We start from the raw sequence: 25,306 nt of genomic DNA, 5'->3' as shown, positions 1-25,306 counted from the left end.
AGACACCAAGTTTTATGTTCATGTGTAAATATGCTGCAAAGCTCTAAAACTTTTCCAGATAAATAAAAATTAAATTTTTTATAAAAATGATTCTCTCCCCACCTTCAGAAACATTACTTAAAAAAAGAAGGAAAAAAAAAATATATATATATATATATAAATCCTGCAAATAAAAGTAAACGATGCTGACATTCCCTTCTTAAATGTTAGGAAGATATGGTAGTCTAAATCAATCATGCTTCTTTGGAAAATTAATGTTATTCAATTCAAATTGGTACAAAACATTGAGGGCAGGGATGGATCAACCATGAGTAGGGAAAATTGCATTTTGGTGCAAAAATTCCCATAAAGATTACCTTTTAATTAATCAAAATTAATAACCCATATCCAGGTAATGGAGAAACCCATGATGATCAACTATTAGTGATTGAGCACACTCCCTGAAATCAATTTATAACTGAAAGTTCATCAATGGTTATTAATTAAACTTGATATGATTACAAAGACCACCCATTATAAATCAATTCATCAGCTATAATTTATAACAACTGATGAGGTTTATTTCAATAAAATACTGTCAATGTTTGAAGTGAATCAACAGCAAAAAGGAATCTGAAAGTTTGTCAGGAGAATTTTTTAATTTACATGTGTAATGATGTGTTTTTATGTTAGATGATTACAGGAAAGGAAAATGTAGCCAATTATACAACTGTCATGCTTAAGAACACAAATTGATATCTATATCTATATCTATATCTATATATATATATATATATATATATATATATATATATATTCATTTAATTTATTTCATGAATATAGAAAAAAAAATTACATTTACTGGCTTAAATCACACACAAATAACTACAAACAGAAAAGGGTCTCAATCGCCATAATTCGTGGGTCAAATACCAGTACATAAACAGTTAACATTTGACATTGACAGAAATATTTGACTTTGACAGAGAAAGCGTGACAACCTTGACTCACTCATAAACAGACCTACAAAGAACATACAGCAAAACAAAAGAGAAGAAAAAATCAAAAGAGGGCAGTAAAATTTAAAAGAAAACTTAATTTACCAACCGTAATTTAACCCCAGTCAGTCAGAATATTGCATTTCTTCATCATAACGCACACTTTTTTGAGGGGAATCTATTCAACCCTCACCCTTTACGTGCCCAACACAATACAAAATGTGCAGCATCAATGTAACACTGGATAATACAGCATAGATTAACAATATCAACACAAACAACAACACAATCAACACAGATAATTAGGAATTGATTGCACAGTTCACTGACTTTAGCACAAATGTATAATAGGAACACTATTGAGAATTTGTAAAGGTACCTAAGTTAGCAAAATAGGGCTCACATAAGTAATCCAAAGGCAGCCTACTCTCAATGTTGTCCATGCAACCATTTCAATGTTCTGACTGTTGTTTTTATCCAATCACATTGATGTATTACATTTCCTCACTGAATTCTTGTCAATGTTAATAAATCAAACTATCCTCAGGCATTCTCTTTATATTTTTGGTCACTAAAGGTGGGGTGAAGGGTGTGTCTGTAAGAGAATGGGGGTGGAGGGGGGGGGGCTTGGTGCAGGTGCTCTCACCTGGTATGTACAATTTTCTCCACTTGTGGGTTTCAAGTTTTTACCTTGAGATCAATCATCTTGATCTACACAGTGCATGCGTGTCTGTATATGTACAGTATATTGATGTGCTGGGTATGTGTGCCAATTGTTGTGAAGTACCAGTATATGAGTATGTGGATCTCTGGTCATATACTATGTGTGTAAGTAATATAATGTACTGCCAATGCAGGACAGTAGTTGTATGCGTATACCTGTGTATGAGTGTGTATACGCTGTATTAATATATGCAGTGTCTATAAATGCCTGTTTGAGTGTAATATACATGTATAGTCCTCTACACTTTTGCATGCATATGTGCACAAGTGCATATGACCCTCTGATCATGCTCTGTACTGTATATTAAATGCTTGTTTTATATGTGTAATGTTCAAGCACAGTAGCCTGGAGGTGTGCATGGGCCTTGCTATTAACCCCATCCTCAATGCTGTGCTTGGCATTCAGTGGTTAAAAATGAAATAAAAATAAAAATCTAGGACAAAAAAAAAAAAAAAAAAAAAAAAAAAGAAATCTAGGACAAAAAAAAAAAAAAAGCAATTCCCCATTGCCCAATGCCAACTTCACAGAACAAATAAAATCTGTCATGAGATACACCAGAAAAATAAATAACGTGTCCTCAGTGAAGGACAATGTAATCTCTGTGCTTAACCAACCATAAGTAAAGACATCAATCTCATCCCTCCATCTCACAACAAACACTAAATAACAAAACTCCATGTGGAAACATTTGGATTCCCCAGCAATGTTTTACCTTCCCCTAGGGGCTTTGTAAACATATCATGTTCAACAAACAGTGCAGTTCTCAATTTAAAGACGTAATTACGTGCCTCAGTATGACGTGAGCACTGACAACTCAATTGCATGTTGATACATTATACAAGATGATGGAGGAAGCCACCTTTACAATTAAATCATCTGATCACTTTAGCATACCAGCCATGACCTTACATCAGTTCTCTTGCTCTCCTCCATTTTTGATAAATGAACATGCTAAGATGAATTTGCTCTCTTTTGTTTAAAAGAAGCTGTAAAAGCCTGCAGACAGCAATCTCAAAGGAGGGGGGCATGATCTTTTCTTCTAAAAAAGTCCATAGACATTTTAACCTCTTCACAAAGAAATATCAAACCCTTGGATATGCATTTTGATTCAGGGTGGTCCATTTTTTTTGAGGAAAAAGACAGTTTGTCCCAATTTTCAATAACCCCCACTGCCTTTGGACTGCCCTCCCACCTCCCCCTCCCCTCACATCCTACCCCTGCTGCCACCACGCCCTATCCCTGCCCCCCCACATCCTACCCCTGCTGCCACCACGCCCTATCCCTGCCCCCCCCACATCCTACCCCTGCTGCCACCACGCCCTATCCCTGCCCCCCCCACACCCTACCCCTGCTGCCACCACGCCCTATCCCTGCCCCCCCCACATCCTACCCCTGCTGCCACCACGCCCTATCCCTGCCCCCCCACATCCTACCCCTGCTGCCACCACGCCCTATCCCTGCCCCCCCCACATCCTACCCCTGCTGCCACCACGCCCTATCCCTGCCCCCCCCACATCCTACCCCTGCTGCCACCACGCCCTATCCCTGCCCCCCCACATCCTACCCCTGCTGCCACCACGCCCTATCCCTGCCCCCCCCACATCCTACCCCTGCTGCCACCACGCCCTATCCCTGCCCCCCCCACATCCTACCCCTGCTGCCACCATGCCCTATCCCTGCCCCCCCCAATCCCATATAATCTTTATCTGCATGACTTGACCAATGTGTCACCAATGTGAAGAGCTTGAAATGAGTGAGTATAGAGGGTAGGGAATACCTTTTGCGTTCTGCGTGATTGGCCTTATTTTTCAAGCGTGATGCCTTATTTGAGCCCAATATTCTGTGTGAAATGTGATTCAGGAATTCTTGGTGATTGGCATGAATATATCTTGGTGATTAGTGATTGACCTTTTTTAATTCTTGGTGATTGGTGATTAAGGGGGGGGGTATTCCCTACCTTCAATGTAACTTCCAAGTCTTTCGTCCTCAGCTTGTATCCCTGTGGGAGTTAAGGTTGAGAATATGCCTGATTCTTTTTTTTTAATTAAAATAATTCATGTCTCATTTTTCAACAAACTTTAATGTACATGTAGTGTGACGTACATATATGATCATCTATCATTAGAGAAACATTGATTTTTACTTTTTCTCTGGATTAAAAAGAGTAGAAAAAAAGGTATATTTAAATCAATTTTACCGGTATTTCAAATCATGTTTCTTTTCAAGTAATCCCCCCCCCCCAACCCACATGAATGTGATAACTGCTATTTTATTTCTCCCTCTGAAACTATTCACCTTTTCACAGCCTACATAAACAGCTGATTGGAAAGTAATGTGAGGATAGTACAGGGGGTAGACTTGTACCAGCAGTTGCAAGGACACAAGCAAATTTCTAAATACCTGTTGCCATATTCCATGTGCAAGGTTGCAAAATTGATATACTGGTAAATATACCCTGTGTACTTTTGACAGCTGGTTCTGATTGCTTCCAGGTTTTATTTCCTTGTTAAAATATCAATGATCCATCTAACTGAGAAATCTAAAGAACCATACCATTGGCCAAGAACACATTTCCATCCCCTCCACTATTTTTCATCAGGCTCTTTGAAATTTACCCTACATACGAGCCATACAACAGCAGAAAATAAAAATCAAATGCTTCTAAGTTTTATGAAGTGCCTCATTAATTTCTTAAAAGTGAAATAGTGAAAACAAACAAACAAAAAAAAAAAAAAAAAAAAAAAAACATGAACAAAAAGTTCTTTTAACCAAGTACATTTAATTATAAGTACCCCGACCTCTTCTGAGATTCAGAATCCCCCTCTGGGGAGCCACATGATTGGTTGATAAAAAAGGCCAAAACGGAATGAAAGAATTTATTATTTGAACAAGGCCATGTTTAAGAATATTCCTGATTTGAACCAGTTTGAAATACGGGCAAGGTACCTGTCTACTCAAAAAACCCAGGTAGGTCAAAGTTTTGGTTATTAATAATCTTCTTTAATTGTCAGTACTTATAGACTAGATGAAACATTTATATAAATATAATAATTGGTACCTTTGGTTACTTTCTTCCCAATATTTCTCAGAGGAATTAAAAAAAAAAGAGAAATAAAAATTTGGGTCCATCTTTAGCATGTTGCTATAGGCTAATGTCTCCTAAATGTAGGCCAATGATTTCCAAACACACTCATCTTGTTTGTATCACAGCAAACTTTCACAAAGGCACACATGCTCTTAGCAGATTAATTAAAACTATGTTATGTTCAGTGCCCTTTGAATAATTAAGCCTTTACATCACACTTAAATGTATCCCCTATCTCACCTATTGTGCTGACTGCATTATTTTAATACACTGTATAATAGTTCAGGGGGGGGGGGGGGGGGGGGGGCAGAAGCTGAAAGGGGGGTATTCTAGTCTCCATTCCTTTTCCATACATTACCATGGAAACAACTTATATTTTTTAGTTTTAAAACTGATACTCATGACTAAAATGTGTGAAAGCTTATTCTGAGAGGTTTTTCTTTTTCTTTTTGCCCATTACTCGTTTTTTTTCAACTCATATTGATCAAGGCTATGAATAATGTCCGGAAGCTATCAGAACAAGCTTTCGCAATTTTTGGTCATCAGTATCACTACTGGATATGAAATATGTGATGACAATGACAGGTAAGATTTCACAGGCATTTAAAACTATGGAACTGTTCAGAATGAGTTATGTCAATTTAGCTAGTGTTCTTGCTGAATCTGATCAGATTAACAGACTGACATTCCTCCACTTGTGTCCAATGTACTCTGAGACTCATAATCAACAGCTTCTCTGTATTAACACCAGGAGGAGGAAGCGTGTATGTCTGTTATTTGATTGCATTCAGCAAGAGTCCCCATGAAGTTAGTGTGCACTGGCTAGGTCAACTAATAGATAAATTATGGTATTACGCTACAAGGGTTTTACTTGCTTTCACAGCTTCACTTCCTAGTGTTCGGGCAGAAGATGATTAAATGTCTGTGGGGAGCACAGGGGCTCCATTCAGGGCACTCTCTTGTATACGTAATGTCTTAACCAGGGGCTACAGTCACGAAACTTTGAAACTTACAACAGTTTGTAACTATTTACATGAATTTGTAACTTAGACTTAGGTGAAATTTTACAAGAATTCGTAAGTTACAACCTTTCAGAAATACAGCTCCAGGCTATGTAGTTGTCAGCCTCTCAAAATGGACTGTTCTAGTTAAGTGTACCAAATACTTATCAAAATCAATAAATGATTATATGTATTTATATATACATAATTAGATGAAATGCAGAAATGCATGTACATGGGGCCCTTGGGGAAGGGGTTTCGGGAAAAGACGCTGCTCTGGGTTAAAATTGATTTACACTGTATGTTCACCAAAGTTTCATGGTAAAAGGTCCACTTTTTGAGAAAAAGACCCCCCCCCTTGAAATTGCTGGCTACTGACCTGACAACTTAGCACAAACATGAACAGATAAATGCATGGATAAAGAATATATAGATTGATAATCAAAATAAAATAATAATAATAATAATAATAATAATAATAATACGCTCCTTTCCCAGATAGATTGATTGATAGACAATTGAAACAAAAAATTAAAAATAATAATAATACCCTCCTTTCCCAGATAGATTGATTGATAGACAATTGAAACAAAAAATTAAAAATAATAATAATACCCTCCTTTCCTAGATAGATAGATTGATAGACAATTGAAACAAAAAAATTAAAAATAATAATAATACCCTCCTTTCCCAGATAGATTGATTGATAGACAATTGAAACAAAAAATTAAAAATAATAATAATACCCTCCTTTCCCAGATAGATTGATTGATAGACAATTGAAACAAAAAATTAAAAAAAATAATAATAATACCCTTCTCTCCCAATATCAACTATTATAATCAACATACATTCACTGACAATTTAATCTCGTTTATCTATGTCTGAATTCAGGCATCACAAACACTGTACTCTTGTATGTAACTCATCCACACCATGGTTGTCACATATGACAGCACAGCTCTCCGCACTTCCCTCTCCATGTCATATCTGTGCAGGGTTTAATCAATCTGAAATGCTGGCAGTGTAGGTCTGGGCTGGTAGAATGAATGTAGACATGCTCGTATATGTACAGTACTATTAATATGATTCTGAGACACGAGATTCAGATGATGGGAGCAGCTGTTTCATAATTAATAAGAACTACCGTTTAGTCGTATCAATTTAGCCCCAAAACTGATCTAAAATTTCGACCAAAATTTCATTCTTTTTTATTCTGATCTAAGATAACTTAGTAGAAATACTATTCAATGGCATATCAAGAAACAATCTATTCTGTTGTTTTATCGAGTGAAGCAAGGTAAAATATGTTCAACCTTATAGGGGATATTTTCACCTAATCGGCATAGGAATTTGATCAGGATTTTATTCGCATTTTCCTGGAAAATTTAAGGGTTCACGCAGTTAGCTTGAACTCCTCAAATTTACCTTACCTAAAGACCTATGGGCAAATAGTTTCAAAAAAAAAAAAAAAATCCATTAAATCACAAAGCACAAAGAATGATACCCATACTGTCAATTCAAAAGGAACTGTAAAATTCAGGATTTTATTCGCATTTTCCTGGAAAATTTAAGGGTTCACGCAGTTAGCTTGAACTCCTCAAATTTACCTTACCTAAGGACCTATGGGCAAATAGTTTCAAAAAAAAAAAAAAAAAATCCATTAAATCACAAAGCACAAAGAATGATACCCGTACTGTCAATTCAAAAGGAACTGTAAAATTCTCAAATACTACCGCATCTTTTGATATTTTACTTAAACACCGTTCTTGAATTACAGAAAAGAATACTGTAACTCTCAAATTTAAAATTTTATATTTTTGAAAAAGAACGAAAAAAAAAAGAGAGACACTCAAACAAAGAAACCAAACAAGCTTTGGGATAAAATGCTATCATTTAATGTGCTGGGGAGAAAAATAGACCCTGAAATTCTTTTGTGAACAGATGACATTAATCTTTGTAAAACATCCAAGTTTTTACATTTTTGGATAATTTGAGCCAGCAGCGTTTCCTTCAGCAGTGTGTGATGTTGTACACTATGTACAGTTGTACCTGCATGTACAACATTTAACTGGTTGACCATATTTAACAAAATCCTCATTTTTTTGAAGTGATAATTTTAATAAAAAGGAAAATAAAATAATCATCTTCAGAGGCTAGTAATCTATCGGAATGGGCTTTTTATGGAATAAAATTAAAGTAGTTTACATTAAAAAATGATATCAAATTGGCATATTTACGGGAATTAAACTAAAACAAAAAATCTGGTCAACAATTTGACGAAAAGTTGGAATTCTTTGCTCAAAATTAGATTAAACCCAGAGTTGAAAGGTGGTTTGCATTAAGTTCAGTTCCAGAAAGACTAACTTAAAACATTTGACTGCTAAGAAGACTAAGACTTCTTGTTGTGTAAATAAACAACAACACGACCTGCCAAAGACAACATTTTGCCCCCCTCCTCCCCAAACAACACATGACTACAGTATTTTCACTGCCTCAAAGGTGCTGTTTACAAGGAAGTAAACTCAGGTTGACTTAGAGGCATGGGCGCTTGGAATTTGAAACATCTCTAGATAGACGTCACTTTACTGAGTGCATTATATTAGGTACATACATTATTTGCATAATTACATGTAAACGGATAATGATGCACTGCATAGCAAATTAAAGTGTCATCATAGAAAAGTTAAGGAAGAGAATAATTTCTCCTTTTTTACTTTAGTTATTAATTTATTTTATTTGAATTTGTTTTCTTGTTGAAAGTGTGATTCTCTTGCTATGGCTAGCTGAAATCAAATAAAACATGCACAGTATATGGAACTTACATTTCAGGATATTTTAGTCAGTTCTGTAAGTTTTATGCAAACTTACTGTAATAAACTGTAATATCAATCATTTTCATTTTCTAGACTAACAAAAGACATTTTACTCATATACATATAAGCACTTTTCAGTCCATAAGCCAAAAATTAGTTAATTATCATTAAAAATAATCCATCTATAACAATACATGTAATCTGCTGAAATCTATCACGGGCATGGCTTAAAACTAACACAGAGCTCGGTCAAATCCAGGTCTGTCCAAATATTGAAATATTTACTCTGGGAGTCCTTCCCAGTCACAAGGTGAAACTGAACAAAAGGACAGCCCAGTCCAATGACCTGACCTTTGACCTGAAAGGTCAACAGAAAGGTCAACAGAAAGGTCAACAGAAAGGTCAACAGACAGCTGGTCAAAGAGATGCATTTGGCGCAATGCAAAAAGGACACTAAGCCAGCACTTGGCACCAGTATTTTATTGTTCAGTCACGCACATGGATTTTTTAATGTTATTCTTTAAGGATTTGCACCAAGTGCCCCTCAACTGGTCAATATCTTTGGTTATTGACATTCATGGTTTCTTATTACTTATCACAGGTGTTCACTATCAAAGCTCTTTCATTTATCAATATAAATGCCATGCATATGTACATGCAGTAACTGCTTGAGATTTTGAAATATTACAATTATTTTTCAATTTTTTTATTAAAGATTTCTGATGTTTAATGTATTGAAAATAATTGCATCTGAATTTAACAACCAATGACTGTTAGTATCATTCAAACTGACATTTCCACTGCATATGTATAATACAGTATAACAGCAGTTTAATAAATTTGTTCTCAAATTTGTGATACATTTAGTAAAAAAGGCTACTGTTAAAATCCTGGCATAAAAAAAATCATGTCATTTGTCAGTATGGCAAATTGAATCATACATGTTGAATTCCAAAGCACAGTCCATTTCCAAATCCATTAGACTGGGTTCCCATACCTACAGCAATCTAACAGGATCGATCCACAGATAGTACATTAGGGTCTGGGAATGGTCCCCTAGTTTCCTGAAATATCTGAACACTAGAGATGGGGCCACCAGCCACTTCAAATAAGCACTGTTTACATTGTTGAACAATTTGAATAAAAAGTTGTTCAGAGTGAAATGGTGTCATCATATATCATCCCTTCCTGAGCAGAATGCCAGCTAAACTTCATCTCTAGTGGAGAGGCTAATAATAATGTAAATCCTTCAAACATGTATGAGGAGAGGAAATTTCAATTTTTCTTACATTTGGGTAATGTAATAATATTGCACGAATTGTGAGAAAAAAAATGGAATGATTATGAAGTCACTTTCTGTTAAGAAGTGCATTTATTGATTAAAAAAAATGAAAACAGTATGTCATCATAACCACTAATACTGAACAATATGGAAGTGCATTGCTTAGTGTGAAAATGTTTTCCCACGTGTGACACTAAAAGAAATGTTGATGGTGGTTTATTCAATCACACAATTCAAGTGCAGATAAATGATATGACTAAAAGGGGCTTGCTGCTTTTGATCTGCTTAAAATTTGAACAAAAGATGAACAGGTGTTGCTAGCAATAGCAAAAAAAAAAAAAATAATAATAATAATTGAGATCAAGGATAAAGTAGTAATTGTGACAAAAAAAAAAAAAAGAGTACAACGAAGTGAAAATTCAAAAGTGGAAAAAATGTGAAATTTCAGTGACTTGGGCAAAAAAATAAAAAATAAAATAAACAGTTACAGCAGGTAGTTATTAGTGGACATTGCTGCAGTACATATGTTATAGTAAACCATTTAGTAATAAAAAAGACAAAAAGTTCTAATAAGAATCCTAGTAGTATAAGTAAATCTCAAGAAAACTATGATAGTGAATCTCTCAATATAATACCATCAAAATATCATCAAAAAGTGAACATTCCTATATTCAATTAAGGTCAGGGAGGGTTTGACCATTGTGTGGTGGTGGCGGGGGCAGGGGGGGGGGGGGGAGAGCAGAAACTCAATGTTTTCCTACTCAGCACACTTCTTTTATCCATTGATTTTTCAGACGTGATATTATGAATGAGAGGAACAAAGAACAAATGACTCCCTACTTGGCAGAAAGTGGCATACAGGCCACTTACTTCAGTAAATGAGGCATTGAACACTAAAGATGCCAAGATCCATTTAATTTTTGTTGGTTTATGATGAGAAGATTGGTCTGGGAGAGAAAATGGGTGTGTGAGAGTATGTGTATGTGTGTGGTTCAGTGTGCATGGTACCAGTACATTGTCATTTACCTGAAGGTTTGCTGACTTAAAATGGGATTGCTATTTGTAGTGGATCGGCTAGTTTTAATAATAATAATAATAATAATAATAATAATAATAAATTAAACAATAAATATTTGAATATTCTTTCAAAAAGTTAGGAGACCCTAATTTAGTTAAAATTATTTTAACACTTCTTTCCTTCCTGACCATTATCAAAATATATGAAGAACTTCATTTCAGATATCTTGTCCACTGACAAACAAAATGATTACATAACCTCCTTCCTTCACAGTGATAACTAGAAAAGCACTCTGAGAGCAAAGACCTCTGCCAAGGCAGCAATTTTTATTATTAATTATTGATTATTGATCCGGATCACCACCAAAAACTAATCATCTGATAATTGGGCCACTTCTGACAGTTCCTGAAAACTTCATCAAAATCAGTTCATAATTTTTTGAGTTATGTTGATGACAGACAAACAAACAAACAAACAGGGGTGAAAACATAACCTCCTTGGCAGAGGTAAAAATATATGTATTCTTCAGGTAGTATGCATAGGCTACACTTTACCTCATATGCATTATCAATCAATGATTTCCAAGGGAGTGCACTTCTCAGACAAGTTAAATACATTTAAAATACATATTTACATGCATTTTGCCAGGGAGCAGAAGGGAAGAGGGGATTTGCAATCAGAGTGTCTACATATACTATAAGAGACAACTTAAATTTCATTTTCTTAAAGCCAACTGCATTTAACACAGCTTATCCTTTACAATAGTTATAAGGTGTCTTTTTTCCCCCAGGTAGGCTGTACAGGTTGATGGTACTTCCATTATATGAGCAACATACTGGTGCCTCTGCTGCTCTAGTTGGACAAAGCTCCAACAAGGTAAGGGATTCACTGTCTTTGAGTGTACATGTAATTTAAAGCATGGAGGCACATACTGTGGTTGTGAAGTTAGTTGGGTGATTATATAAGTTGTATTATTAGAACCAACATACTGAATGCTCCATGTAGACATGAACATTACGTGTGGTGAATACAACAGTTGTTATAGGGTCATAACAACTGTTACAATGATACAATGGAACAACTTGCACTGTTTATTGGTTATGACGGTTGTTTCAGAGTTATGACAACTGTTTTACCTTTGAAAACTGTTGCACAGTGTGATTGCATTGTACTGTGACCATTGTACATATATATTGCTGACCCAAGATCATTGTTGGGTAATAACACTGTATTGTGTTGACGACCACTGTTGCAGGGTTATGACCACTGTTGCACGGTTATGACCATTGTTGCACGGTTATGACCATTGTTGCTTGGCTATGAACATTAATTGTTGCATGCTAATGACCATTTGTATTAGTTATGGTGCTAATCACCATCAATTCTTGCAAGTTTATGACTATAGTTGGGTGGACATGACCACTGTTGTGTGTTAATTAATGACCATTATTGCATGCTGGTGACCACTGATAAAAGGTAATAGTCACTCTAGTTTTTGATCATTGTTGCGTGTTTAGGAAGGGACAAGTTAAGTGAACCTTCACACTACTATATGTGAAATCCCACATGAGCAGATACATTTAGGATAATTTTGTCTCCATTTAACTGGTACCATGGCAATAAGAAACAACATAACCATAACAAAGGTGGTCTACCAGTATCTGACTGCATGCGTCCGTGTTAAATCATGCCAAACATGAGATATATTGTGGTCAGGGTTCATTTTACTCTCAAGTGTTTGTACTCAAATATGGTCATCTTCTAGAAAACAGAATGAGACAAATATACTGTATTCCCACAGATTTTTAGATCGATCTATTCCCTAAGAGAGTCTCACTAGATTGCTATCAGCTTAGCCAGCTTAAATGTCTGTCCTGCCTACTAAAAGCTGTAAGGGGGTAATTAACTTTAGTGCGGGCTCGGCTGACAATTTAGTGTGAACCCCCAGGGAGTTAGGTCGATCCAGATGGATCGATCTGAATCTGTGGGAACCCAGTCATACATGCAAGTATCAGTACTGTTATATTTAAATTTAGGATAAAGATGGATGTTTAGAAATACCATAACAACTATGAGATACACATTATTATAACTTACATTACATAATTTGTTTTTACATTGGGAGATAATTAAAAGCAGATCAGACTGTTGAAGAACAGTGATCAGCCTTATTTTAAACCGTTAATTGTTCTACTGTTTATTAAAAAAATTATGTACATGTACATGGTACCATGACTACTTACCATAAGCATTATATTAATGTCAAATATACTAGTATATATTCATCAATAACACTTTAATTCACTATACTGATGGAAGTATTATTGACTGAGGATTTTTTAAAAATTGGAAATATATGGGATAGGATTATGCACTATAATTAAAGTACCTGCATATTGGGAAAGTTTATAAATGTCAGACCAGCAGCACTGAGGACACTTCCGTGCTATAAGGTCGGTGCCCATATACAGACTTTAATATAATGTATCTTGGTTTTGATATTTTTTATTGATAAGTGATACCAGTGTTCAAAATTAATGCTGGACCATCTGCCTAGGGTGGACAACTTTCAGAATGGGCCGAGAAGTTTTCCCACCTTGCAGACATTCAGTCCAGCAACTAATTTGCCTAAGAGGCAAACACTAAGTGCGCATTCCCAGAGATTGAGATCGATCCAGAGATTTAGATCGACCTAATTCCCTGGGGGTTCACGCTAAATTGCAGTCAGCCGAGCGCGCGCCAAAGTTAATTACCCCTTTACAGCTTTTAGTAGGCGGGGCAGACGCTTAAGCCGGCTAAGCTGACAGTAATCTAGTGAGACTCCCCACAGGGATAGATCAATCTAAAATCTATGGGAATGGGATCTTAGTGTTACATTAGATGAACCTAATAAAATACATTTCTGTACGTACAGTAGAGCCTGCATAATTCCTCAATTAATTACTCAACATTTATATTGAGCAAATCTTGTAAAATGTATGTTATATTTGGTATGTGCATAATTATATATAACTGAAACATTGTCACAAAAATCCACCTTAAAGTTTGTGAAAGTTAAACAAATTCCCAAGACCTGCTGTAACCCTAGATATATCACTTTCAAAAGAATATTTCAAAATTAAATAATGCACAAAAACCTTTCTAGGCACCCCTATAAAGAAATGATTCTTGAATTGCATGATATCTAGTATTATTGTAATCTAAAGGGCACATAAATCACTCAAAGGAAGACTATTTCCATGTTTGAAGCATTGTGAGAGATGTCACATAGTGATAAGAGTAATTGTATGATTGGGAGTTGCCAACTTTGGGATGCAATTTCACAATTTTTCTTCCATTTGAGTGATGCTGGCATTCAAGAAAAGGACTCTGAAATGCAATATATGCATTCAATATACAAAACACAGAAAGATTAACAGTAACTTTACAAATAAAGACTGTGTTTTTGTGGAAACTAAAAAGAAAATTTGAAGAGAGTGTTCTAAGGATAGATGTCAGCAAACCTGTCACTGTTTTATTTTCTGTGACATTATGAGTAAAGCGACTTTGAAATCCAAGTTTCAGACATTAAGAAATAATCATACACTAAAAGAAATAGATCAAGATTAATTATGGGAACTCAACCCCAAAAATTCTTCTGTTATAATCTCACAAAACTCAGCAGTTGTGTTTTTTAACCTGAAATCAGGGGACACCACCTATGTGGTACCCGCATCATTAGGCTGGCATATCTAACATCATTCCTTCTTTTTCCACTTTACCAGTACAGTCATACTATGGCAAAAAGTTGAACTATTTTTATATAACAAGAGATAAAGATCAGAGTCTTTATCATGAGTTCTTTTTCCTTTTTTTTTTTTTTTGGGGGGGGGGGGGGGGTAGAGAGGGGCATTTTTTGATAATTTGAATAAATGAGAGCATTATTTTTTTAAAAAAGAGACATTTCCTAAAGAATGAAAAAAAGCTTTCAAACAGTGTGCTAATTAAAGACAACAATGTGCATATTGCAAAGTTCAGCAAAAAAAAAAAACAAACTGACAGCACCTTCAACTTGAAGAGATACAGGTTCTCCATAATTTATCAATTTGAAAGGGATTTAGCATTAATATACCAGTGCTGGCAGCAGTCACAGCTACTGGAGTTTTGTACTGGGACATGGTTGACAAATCACTAGATTCCACTACAAATCATTTACATGCTACCATACTGCAGGTGACACAGGCCTGAAGGCAGGGAAGTTTCAGGAGGGTTTCCAACCAATATATTGCCATCCTTTTTCCCCAGGAAAACATAGGCTCTGAATCATAATTTGATCAAGGTTCCACCAGGTTATGATTCTTAGAAAAAGATGTACTTTTTGGAAAAAAGAATCCGAACACCTTTAAAAATGCTGGCCCTAGGCCTTTAGCTGAGAGCCATGTGGGAAGCTGACTCTATTTATAAGGTACTGTCTTAAGTCCTGCTTGCACTGAAGATGCACAGTCCTAACTAATTAGCGCTTTGACTCAACAGGTGCCTGTTTAGGATACCTAACCACAGGAAGGCAATCTAGACAATCTGTTGTCCCACACATTGCCACTGCAATTCAGGTAAGTATTTCAACTGATTTATTTTTATACTGTTATGATGATTGGTAGTTTTGCCTTATGCCATATATTTAACATAAAACTTAATAAGCTTAGACTGCATTCCCACAGATTTTAGATCGATCTATCCCTGTGGGGAGTCTAACTAGATTGCTGTCAGTTTAGCCAGCTTAAAGGTCTGTCCTGCCCACTAAAAGCTGTAAGGGGGTAATTAGCTTTCGTGTGTGCTCTGCTGACAGCAATTTAGCGTGAACCCCCAGGGAGTTAGGTCAATCCAGATGGATCGATCTAAATCTGTGGGAACCCAGTCTTAGGCAGACCGGGGGGGGGGGGGGGGGGGGGGGGTATCTGTGTAATTTAAGATAAGATAAGATAAGATAAGATAAGATAAGATAAGATAAGTATTTATTCAGCCATTGATATTTAAATTAAAATTCACATATAATGGAAATTGGATTGCTATTCGGGTAAGATATAATTGCTAAAGATTTTATTTTTTGTTGTTAAAATGAGAGACAGCAGATGGGTAAAAACTAAAAAAAAAAAAAAACTTTTGGATCCTTTAAAATGTAAGTCTATATTTCCTCGGTAAGAAAAGACAGGATGGGTACAGTCAGTCATTTTTTCCTGTTTTTGCTTCTATTCTTTCTGTATAAATGGCACATATAGAGGGAAAATTGAGAACAATGATTTTGCTACATGACACCACCTCTAAATTAACACTTATGGCCTTCTTCAATTTGACTTCATTACTAATAATAATAATGATGGATCAACTAAACTAGTTGCTGTTTAAGTTACAAGAATGTGACTTTCTTCTTTATCCCCGTGTCCACTGACTTGACACTGATTTTTTTTATGTTAGTCTAGTACACATACGGCTTTTTTCATCTCTCTGTCTCTCTCTCTTTAATCTGTCTCAGTCAAGATGTATTGCTTTATCCATTATCATCAGAAACATGCAACATTTCCCAGGGCAAATTTCATCTACAGAGATCATAATCATATAGCTAGGCTACTGGTTACTCTCTGGCCACAGATTCAGTTAGTAGTCTGTTACAAAATTATCATATGGAACTGAGATGGTCAAAAGGAACTCATTTCTTACCACACCATTTGTCAGTTGGGGTGATTTCACACCTTGGTACTAAGTGGTGCATACCCATATCTAGAGTACATAATGTAAAGTCAAGCATGGCCTTAGACTACATTCTCACAGATTTAGATCGATCCATCTGGATCGACCTAACTCCCTGGGGGTTCATGCTAAATTGCTGTCAGCCGAGCGCGCACAGGAGTTAATTACCCCTTCACAGCTTTTAGTAGGTGGGACAGACATTTAAACCAGCTAAGCTGACAGTAATCTAGTGAGACTCCCCATGGGGATAGATCAATCTAAAATCTACTGTGGGAATGCAGTCTTAGACTGGGTTCCCATCCCTCTATCAATCTAGCAGCATCAATCCATCTCCACGGGGTCTGTCACTAAATTGCTTTCAGTTAAGTTGCTAAAATGTCTGGCATGCCTGCTAAAGCTGCTAAACGTTGGTTAATTACCCCTTATCAGCTTCAGTAGGCATGACAGACATCTAAGCCGCTTAAGTTAATAGCAATTGAGTGAGAACCCACTTGGAGATTGTTTGATACAAAGTTAGTAGGACAGCCTCTGGGAATGGTCTCTTAGACTCACACCAGATTCCCTGAAGAGTGATTGCACCCAACCCCACAATTATCCTCCTCTGCTGCTGAGCCACTGTTTCAGGAGAGGGAAGGGGCAGGAAAGTTACATAAGAGCAGACATCTATGGCCCCATTCAGAATAGTGGATTTACTAGTCTGAGGGTCAAATATGGCCCACTCACTTGGATACTTTCCCACGGGATATCTATTCAGTGTCTATTAGCAGGTTAGACAGCAAGCTTTGTAGTGGGTCACCATATTTGACCCTTGCACTAGTAAGTCCCATATTCTGAATGGAGCCTAAATTAGGCAAAATCCCCCCTATATTTTAATTCTTTATACTATTTCAGAGACCCCTTTGATATCAGAGGGTAGCTACTGGTGGTACACTTTGGGGGCTCATTCCCACCGATACTATCAGTCTATATAAATCGATCCAACTCCGTAAGGACTCTTGCTGAATGCAAGCAGTTTAACATTTTTAACATGCCTCCTCCTGGCCTTGGGTAGAATACAGAAAAGCTGGTGATCATATGAGTATGTTGGAAACAAGTGGAGTGTCAACCTGTTAAACTGATTGCATTCAGCAAGAGTTCTTGTGGAGCTGGACTATGTAGAACAATAGTTTCCATGGGAATGAATCCTAGGAGAGGCCGCAGTGGTCAGTGAGTCTGCAATCAGTCTTGGCCAATGTGCCTTAAAACCTTGTCCAACCAAACAGAAGTAATGTCAAGTCAAAAGTTCAGTAAACAGATTAGGCTAAATGTTTGGATGAAATAAATAATTGAATTGTAGTAATTATTCTCATGCACGAGACCCTGTGGGTATATGCCATTGTAAGTGCTTGCAGGCTGACCATTAAAAGGTTAAAAATAAAGCGAGTTTTAGCTGCTGACTTAATTTACAATGTATTACACTTAGGACAGGATTCACAAAAAAAAACTTTCATTTGAAAATTGCTCTTACCTAAAAAAACCCCCTAAATTTGTTTAAATTAATGCAAGATAAACTGATAGCAATTCAATTACAGACAGGAAGTAGTGGTTTGAAACATCAGCTAACTTTCTTATTATAAAACATACATAAATTTAATTCAATTTATTCTAATTCAATCTACATCTAACTATCTCGCATCAAGTTAGATTAATAGATATTAGTTTTAAAGTTAAGACCACATTTCGGTCTACAGTTTCTCTTGTGAAAACAGCCCCAGATGCATGTCTTAAAAGTATGAACTATTAACCTCTATGTAATGAATGTTTGTAAAGATCTTCAAGTTCCACCTTTAAGTTTCTGTAACTGGTATATGATCACAATGTGGAGGAGAGAACACTGTCTGTATGACCACTGTGTTTATAATATCAGTCATATGAAAAATATATAAGAAAATACAGGGTTTCATTCATTTGATAATTTATTCAATAGGTTCAGGAGAAAGTCTTTCTTCACAGTTTTGAAATGAAAATAAATAAATAAATAAATAAATAAATAAATAAATAAATAAATAAAAATGAATAAAACTTATACCTCACACCGTAGACTGATCGACACTAAGCATCTTCATTTCCAGTTAACATCTGCTTCTACTAACTGATAGTTGGCCATTTATGATTTGCATTCTTAATGTACTTTACTGGAAAATTTGTCACGGAAATGGCATAATAAACAGCCAGGGCATCTGGGGTTAAACAAAGGTCTTTAGAACCTACTGACAGAGAAAAAAAAAGTTTAGTTTGAGCTCACACATACATGTATGGAACACACCTGATCATAGATCTGTTGGCATTTCCTTCTTAGAACAAATTGTATGGTTCATGACTTTGCAACCCTTATTAATTTACAATCACTGTTCAAAATGCCTTGTATCTGGCTATAAGTAAGTATAATTGATTTGACATCATCAGGGTGGAAGAGCTTGTAAATCACAATTAGGTCTTTATATATATAACCATCAAAGGGTATGCACATAAAGAAGATGAGATCCATCATGAAACCCCTTCCCTGCATCTTCCGACCAAAGATAAAGTCAACATCTAGAAATTCAGCTAAATATTATTCTCATTCTTTTACATCTTCATAACCAAAGCCACATCTTTATTTTTCAAAGTTTGTGATCTTGGAATATTCTTCAGCTGACCCCCCCAAGGGCCCTCACTGACCCTCTGCTGACCGGTTGAAAATTTTGCACTGCACAACTTTTAAATCTGATTAATGAAATCAAAGTGGAGTCTGAATGTCTTCCTTGTGTCAGGAGGGGGGTTTTCTGTGTTTTCAATTCCCTGGTGTTACTACAGTAATAATGAGTTTGTTTGACTGCAAAGTTTTGGCAGTTCAAAACTGTTTTACTGAAAGTATAATGACTTTGGGAGCACTCATATAAACCCATGATACTAGCTGGATTGATCTAACTCTGTGGGAGATTCTTCCTAAGTACAACCACTGTAATTGGCTTAAATGTATGACATGTTTGGGGTAATTAACTAATTAAGTAGCTACTCAAAGAGGGGTGTCTGACAATTAAGCTGATAAAACTACATGCACTTTTTGTAAGAATCTCCCCCCCCCCCCCAGGAGTTGGATTGATCCAGCTGGTACAGTGCTTTAATCAGAATGCAGACTTTTATACAGAGTATGTTGTCTACCTAGATGCATGAAACTATAGAACCCAATCAACAATTATAACATCTGTTTTAAAAATAGTACGTAAGTTAAAAATTGATCATTTTTGCACAGATCTAGGTTAATCATCATGAAAATAACATGATGTCAGACTAGGGAATAAATAGCTTCACGTAAATACTTATAATAACTTTAAATTCTGTGTAGCATTCCCCTTTACAAAAAAAAAAAAAAAAAAAAAAAAAAAAACGTGTACAAAAAGAAATCAATTCATCTTCTCCAAAAGTAAAGCCCAATGTGCTGTTTGTTGATGAACAACTTTCGGTCTTCTTCCAGCATTTTTGAAAATAAACCAATAATGACATAAAAAGAAACATTCAATATTACTTTTCCACAAATGTCTGTTCTGATCAGTGAGAGAGCAGACTGAGAGTCCACAACGTCATTATCTCCATTCAGGAAATCATCAATTACTGGAGCATCAAAAGTATTCCCTTCAAATTTAGAATGAAAATATATTATTGTCATACAGGACAAGGATAACTCATAGCTATAGCAACACCCTGAATTTCAGAGTTCTGAAAACTGCAGTATGGGGCATGGTTCAAGTAAATAGGTGATGAGCTTCCACACATACCTAGAGATGTTACACTACCGTGGCAATATATGCTTTATTTGGTTTAAGGAGTGTTTTTCCGAAAAAAAAAAAAAAAGTGAGCACTTTCATACCAAACTCTGTGAGGGATTCTCACTAAAATGCAATCAGTGGAATCAGCTTAATTGTCTGACATGCCTCCTTTAGGAGCCAGGGGGTTATTAACTATCATGTGCTGATTCCACTGATTGCATTTTAGTGAGAATCTCCTGCAGAGTTGGACCGACCCAGCTAGTTCAATGTGCCAATCTGATTACGCCCTATGATACTCAGGGTGCAGAGAGCAGGCAACCGAGGGAAATGCCATCTGCTTGCTCAAATGTTTTCATAGACAAAAAAGCAAAGTCTGAGGTAATATAATTGGAAGATCATTCAAATCAATGGATAATAGTTGGAAAATTAGCGCAAATTGGATTTAGGGAATCTTCTTGCTATCCTTTTAAACATCCAATTATAGTAAATTGCAGTTACGCATGACAAATAGTCTGAGATATGTGGGGAGAGTGAAACGATGAGGACAAGCTGATTCTGGGTTATTGTTTTCCAGGTTAAGGAGATGTTGAGATGTCTGTAAAATTAATGCAGATCAAAACATGTAGGAATGAACTGTAAATAGCTGGCTTCGTAATATATTCAGTACCTCTATGTTAAGAAAAAATACACTTAATTGATGCAAATATGGCATATTTTTCTTGTGTTGGTTTAAATATATAAAAAATTGGCAACCATTTGCGAATTATTTCAATCAGAAATAAAGGTGAAAAATAAATCAAGTTTTCCAATAATGCTGACTTAAGTTATAGTCAGAATCTCATTTCAAATATTCATCTACAGAACACATATAAAGTACATCATGACAATAAAAGTGACGTGTAGCAGCAATTATGGTATTTTCATAAAAATCACATTTATCCTAACTTAACAAATCTATACACACTTAGTTTCTGTAGCAATGATCATCCTGTTTTCATCACAACAGACTCTTATCAAGAAAAAAAAAATGCCCAACTTAATCTAAATATCAATTTTTAACAATAATCAGCTAGTCTGAGTACTTTTCAAAAGTACACCCAGTTAATAACAATGCAATAACCAATTTTTTTCACTTTCTTATAAAACAAAATTTGACATGCTGTTTTAACTCTCATACAAAAGCACACTTAATTAGGCAATAACAATGCAATTACAAATACTGCATACACTTCCTTATTAAACAAGAACCGTTTGCTGATTTAACTTCAAGACAGTACCCTGCAGCTATAATGATTGATGCATTTACAAATACATTGCATGCGTTTTCCTAAATGACAATGACCGCCAAGCTGTGTTAAATCTGTGCAGAACAAAGCCACAAACCAACCGACTGAAGATAGCATATCTCAATCAGTTTAAGAGGTGATGATTGATTGGTCAATATCCATGGGATCTATGGGCACAAAATCATTCTGTTCAATGGGGGAACATGTATTATGTGTCTTAAATCTGGGCCACAGCCAGCAATGGGCCACAGCCAGCAATAGACCACAGCCATAGCATTCACACTATGAACTTAATGCATAACTTTCCATTTTAACAAGATATTAATTAGACTAATAGTTTTTTTAAACAAACTATTTAGCCATCATTGATGTACTTATGAAGTTGCTTTTTTACATTAATATATTGAAAGAGCTACTGGGGGTAAACATACTGAATGTAAAACCCACCCATCCACCCACCAATCTACCTTTTCCCATCCACCTTTGTACCCACCTACCAACCCACCCACCCACCTATAGACCCATCCCCCACCTACCAACCCACCCACCCATCTACAGTGTATAGACCCATCTCCCACCTACCAACCCACCCACCCATCTACAGTGTATAGACCCATCTCCCACCTACCAACCCACCCACCCATCTATAGACCCATCCCCCACCTACCAACCCACCCACCCATCTACAGTGTATAGACCCATCCCCCACCTACCAACCCACCCACCCATCTACAGTGTATAGACCCATCTCCCACCTACCAACCCACCCACCTATAGACCCATCCCCCACCTACCAACCCACCCACCCATCTACAGTGTATAGACCCATCTCCCACCTACCAACCCACCCACCCATCTATAGACCCATCTCCCACCTACCAACCCACCCACCCATCTACAGTGTATAGACCCATCCCCCACCTACCAACCCACCCACCCACCCATCTACAGTGTATAGACCCATCTCCCACCTACCAACCCACCCACCCACCCATCTACAGTGTATAGACCCATCTCCCACCTACCCACCCACCCATCTACAGTGTATAGACCCATCTCCCACCTACCAACCCACCCACCCACCCATCTACAGTGTATAGACCCATCTCCCACCTACCAACCCACCCACCCATCTACAGTGTATAGACCCATCTCCCACCTACCAACCCACCCACCCATCTATAGACCCATCCCCCACCTACCAACCCACCCACCCATCTACAGTGTATAGACCCATCTCCCACCTACCAACCCACCCACCCATCTACAGTGTATAGACCCATCTCCCACCTACCAACCCACCCACCCATCTACAGTGTATAGACCCATCTCCCACCTACCAACCCACCCACCCATCTACAGTGTATAGACCCATCTCCCACCTACCAACCCACCCACCCATCTACAGTGTATAGACCCATCTCCCACCTACCAACCCACCCACCCACCCATCTACAGTGTATAGACCCATCTCCCACCTACCAACCCACCCACCCACCCACCTACAGTGTATAGACCCATCTCCCACCTACCAACCCACCCACCCATCTACAGTGTATAGACCCATCTCCCACCTACCAACCCACCCACCCACCCATCTACAGTGTATAGACCCATCTCCCACCTACCAACCCACCCATCTACCAAGTAACAATCAGTTATTCTCATTTATCTTTTTATTTTAATTCCGATTCCTGCTTTTTCTCATCCACTGTGTTTGATAATTTTAATTTATAAAATAGGCAAATAAAATTTTAAAAAAAATACAATAGAAAATTTTCTGAAAAAAATCTGAAAAAAAAAATGAAAGAATGCAAATACTGAGAAATTAAAAAGAAAAAACTACTTTCCCTCTGACAGTACATGTCCACTCAGCCTTGACTGACCAACACTTAAACTAAACCTTTCAAGGCAATTACAGAACACTGTTAGCAGTTCATTTCACATGGACTGAACTGAACCAAAATCCAGCTGTAAGGGTAATTGGAGTCTTTAATTAGACCTAATGGTCTATGCCACAGGTGCCAGGACATCTTATTATGATTTTATAAGTTGTTAAAGGAGGTGGAATGGTCAAATATGTAATTATTGCTCAATGAAAGGGACCCTGATACTGATCTTTCCGCCAATCATTTAACAATCATGAACTTCAATCAAACTTTATTGATCTGTTCATTGTGTTATTGAATCCCCTCATTGCTGACTATAGATCTGATGCCGAAATATCCAATATTCCAGCATATTGTAACACAGCCCTTCCTTTTCAACAGATGTTGATCCAGTTGTGGTTTTGTTCTTTGGAACCTGATGTAAACCTTGTTGACGTAATCCAATATTGGGGAGATAATGGGCCATGAAGGTAACCCAATGGACATACTACTAACAGGGTATTTTAGGACACAGTTAAGTGGTCATCTTGAAGGTATCCCATCTGGGATTATCCTGCCAATTTGAATATCCCTCAAATAAATACATGAATAAATATTTCTTTTTAGTTTATAAGAGCAATTTTTGTCCTACTCATAGAACATTGCTTGGCCCATCCCTGTACTTGAATTATATGTTTTGTACCATTTCTAATTAAACAGTTTACATGTACATGAGTTCTAAATGACTGTGCAGCCTTCTTGTACATGACAAAAGGAAATATCCTTTTGATATTTGAGGGTATTTCATCATTTATAAGGTATAAACTTTGAAATACAAGGAGTTTTGCAGGACATGCAGACAAAGAAATATGACTATGGGATTTTTTCAAATGTGGAAAGTATTACTTGAAGGTTGGACCCAGCAATACAGGTTTCAGCTTTAAGTAAAAGTATATATTTATATATTGATTTGTTTCATGATCAATAAATTAGTAGGTATCCATAATTGCTCTAAATCACCGCTTTTAGTGGTGTATATATTAATGAACAATTTCCTTATGATACTTAAGCAAGTCACATTGATTGTAATTGTGCCATTACTCAGTACAAATACATTGTAGGTTCTGAATCACAAGGTTTAAGGTGTAAGTTTTTTTTTTTTAAATTCTTTAACAGGCCCTTTATTATTATAACATACAACATTATTCCAAAAATAGCCTGGCTTTGCAAGTGCAGTCCAGTTTTGACTTACCTGGCCAGTATCATAATAGAATTTGACTTAACTTGGCTCGTCTCTACCGTAATTCAGTGAAAAAATCATGATACACTTCAAGAGTAAGCCATGTTTGGTCTGACTACCAGTGAAGTGATCAAACAATTATCTCCACTCACACATTCAAACTCGGCCTGACCATTGAGTGAGGATGAAGGCAGGTGAAGATACTGATCAGTGAGAAGTCTATTGTGTGAGTGGCAAAGGGACAGGAGATGCCCCCTCCCAGCATAATGTTAATTGCTTAATTGCTAAGGGGTAGTTAGGATACTAAGTAGATAGCTGAATCACCAGTGGTAAGTAAAAAGATCGAGTGACTTTCTTGAATTTAGCATTGATTTTACAATTTGATTTAAATTTCGTGTTTGCAACCTTAAAGAGATATCACCAAAGAACAAAGGCAGCGAATATGAATCAAAAGTATCTAGAAACAAGACACATAGTAAATTTAAACATTGATATTA

At 36.6% G+C, this 25,306-nt stretch overlaps 2 protein-coding genes across 3 annotated transcripts in view; one reads left to right on the top strand and one right to left on the bottom strand.

The window, feature by feature from the left end:
* The window catches only part of LOC106166816 (lysine-specific histone demethylase 2), a 117,127-nt gene that overhangs the window by 11,392 nt on the left and 80,429 nt on the right, over nt 1–25,306 (bottom strand). The window lies entirely within an intron of this gene.
* The window catches only part of LOC106166831 (adrenocorticotropic hormone receptor), a 68,089-nt gene continuing 67,613 nt past the window's right edge, over nt 24,831–25,306 (top strand). Inside the window, exon 1 of the mRNA XM_013545490.2 lies at nt 24,831–25,138. The gene's annotated coding sequence lies outside the window, so the exon portion shown is untranslated. The remainder of the gene's footprint in view (nt 25,139–25,306) is intronic.

Source organism: Lingula anatina, chromosome 8 (assembly GCF_051362555.1).
Source record: "Lingula anatina isolate TDL-2025a chromosome 8, LinAna3.0, whole genome shotgun sequence".
NCBI classification, from domain to species: domain Eukaryota; kingdom Metazoa; phylum Brachiopoda; class Lingulata; order Lingulida; family Lingulidae; genus Lingula; species Lingula anatina.
This window is presented reverse-complemented; position numbering and strand designations above follow the sequence as displayed.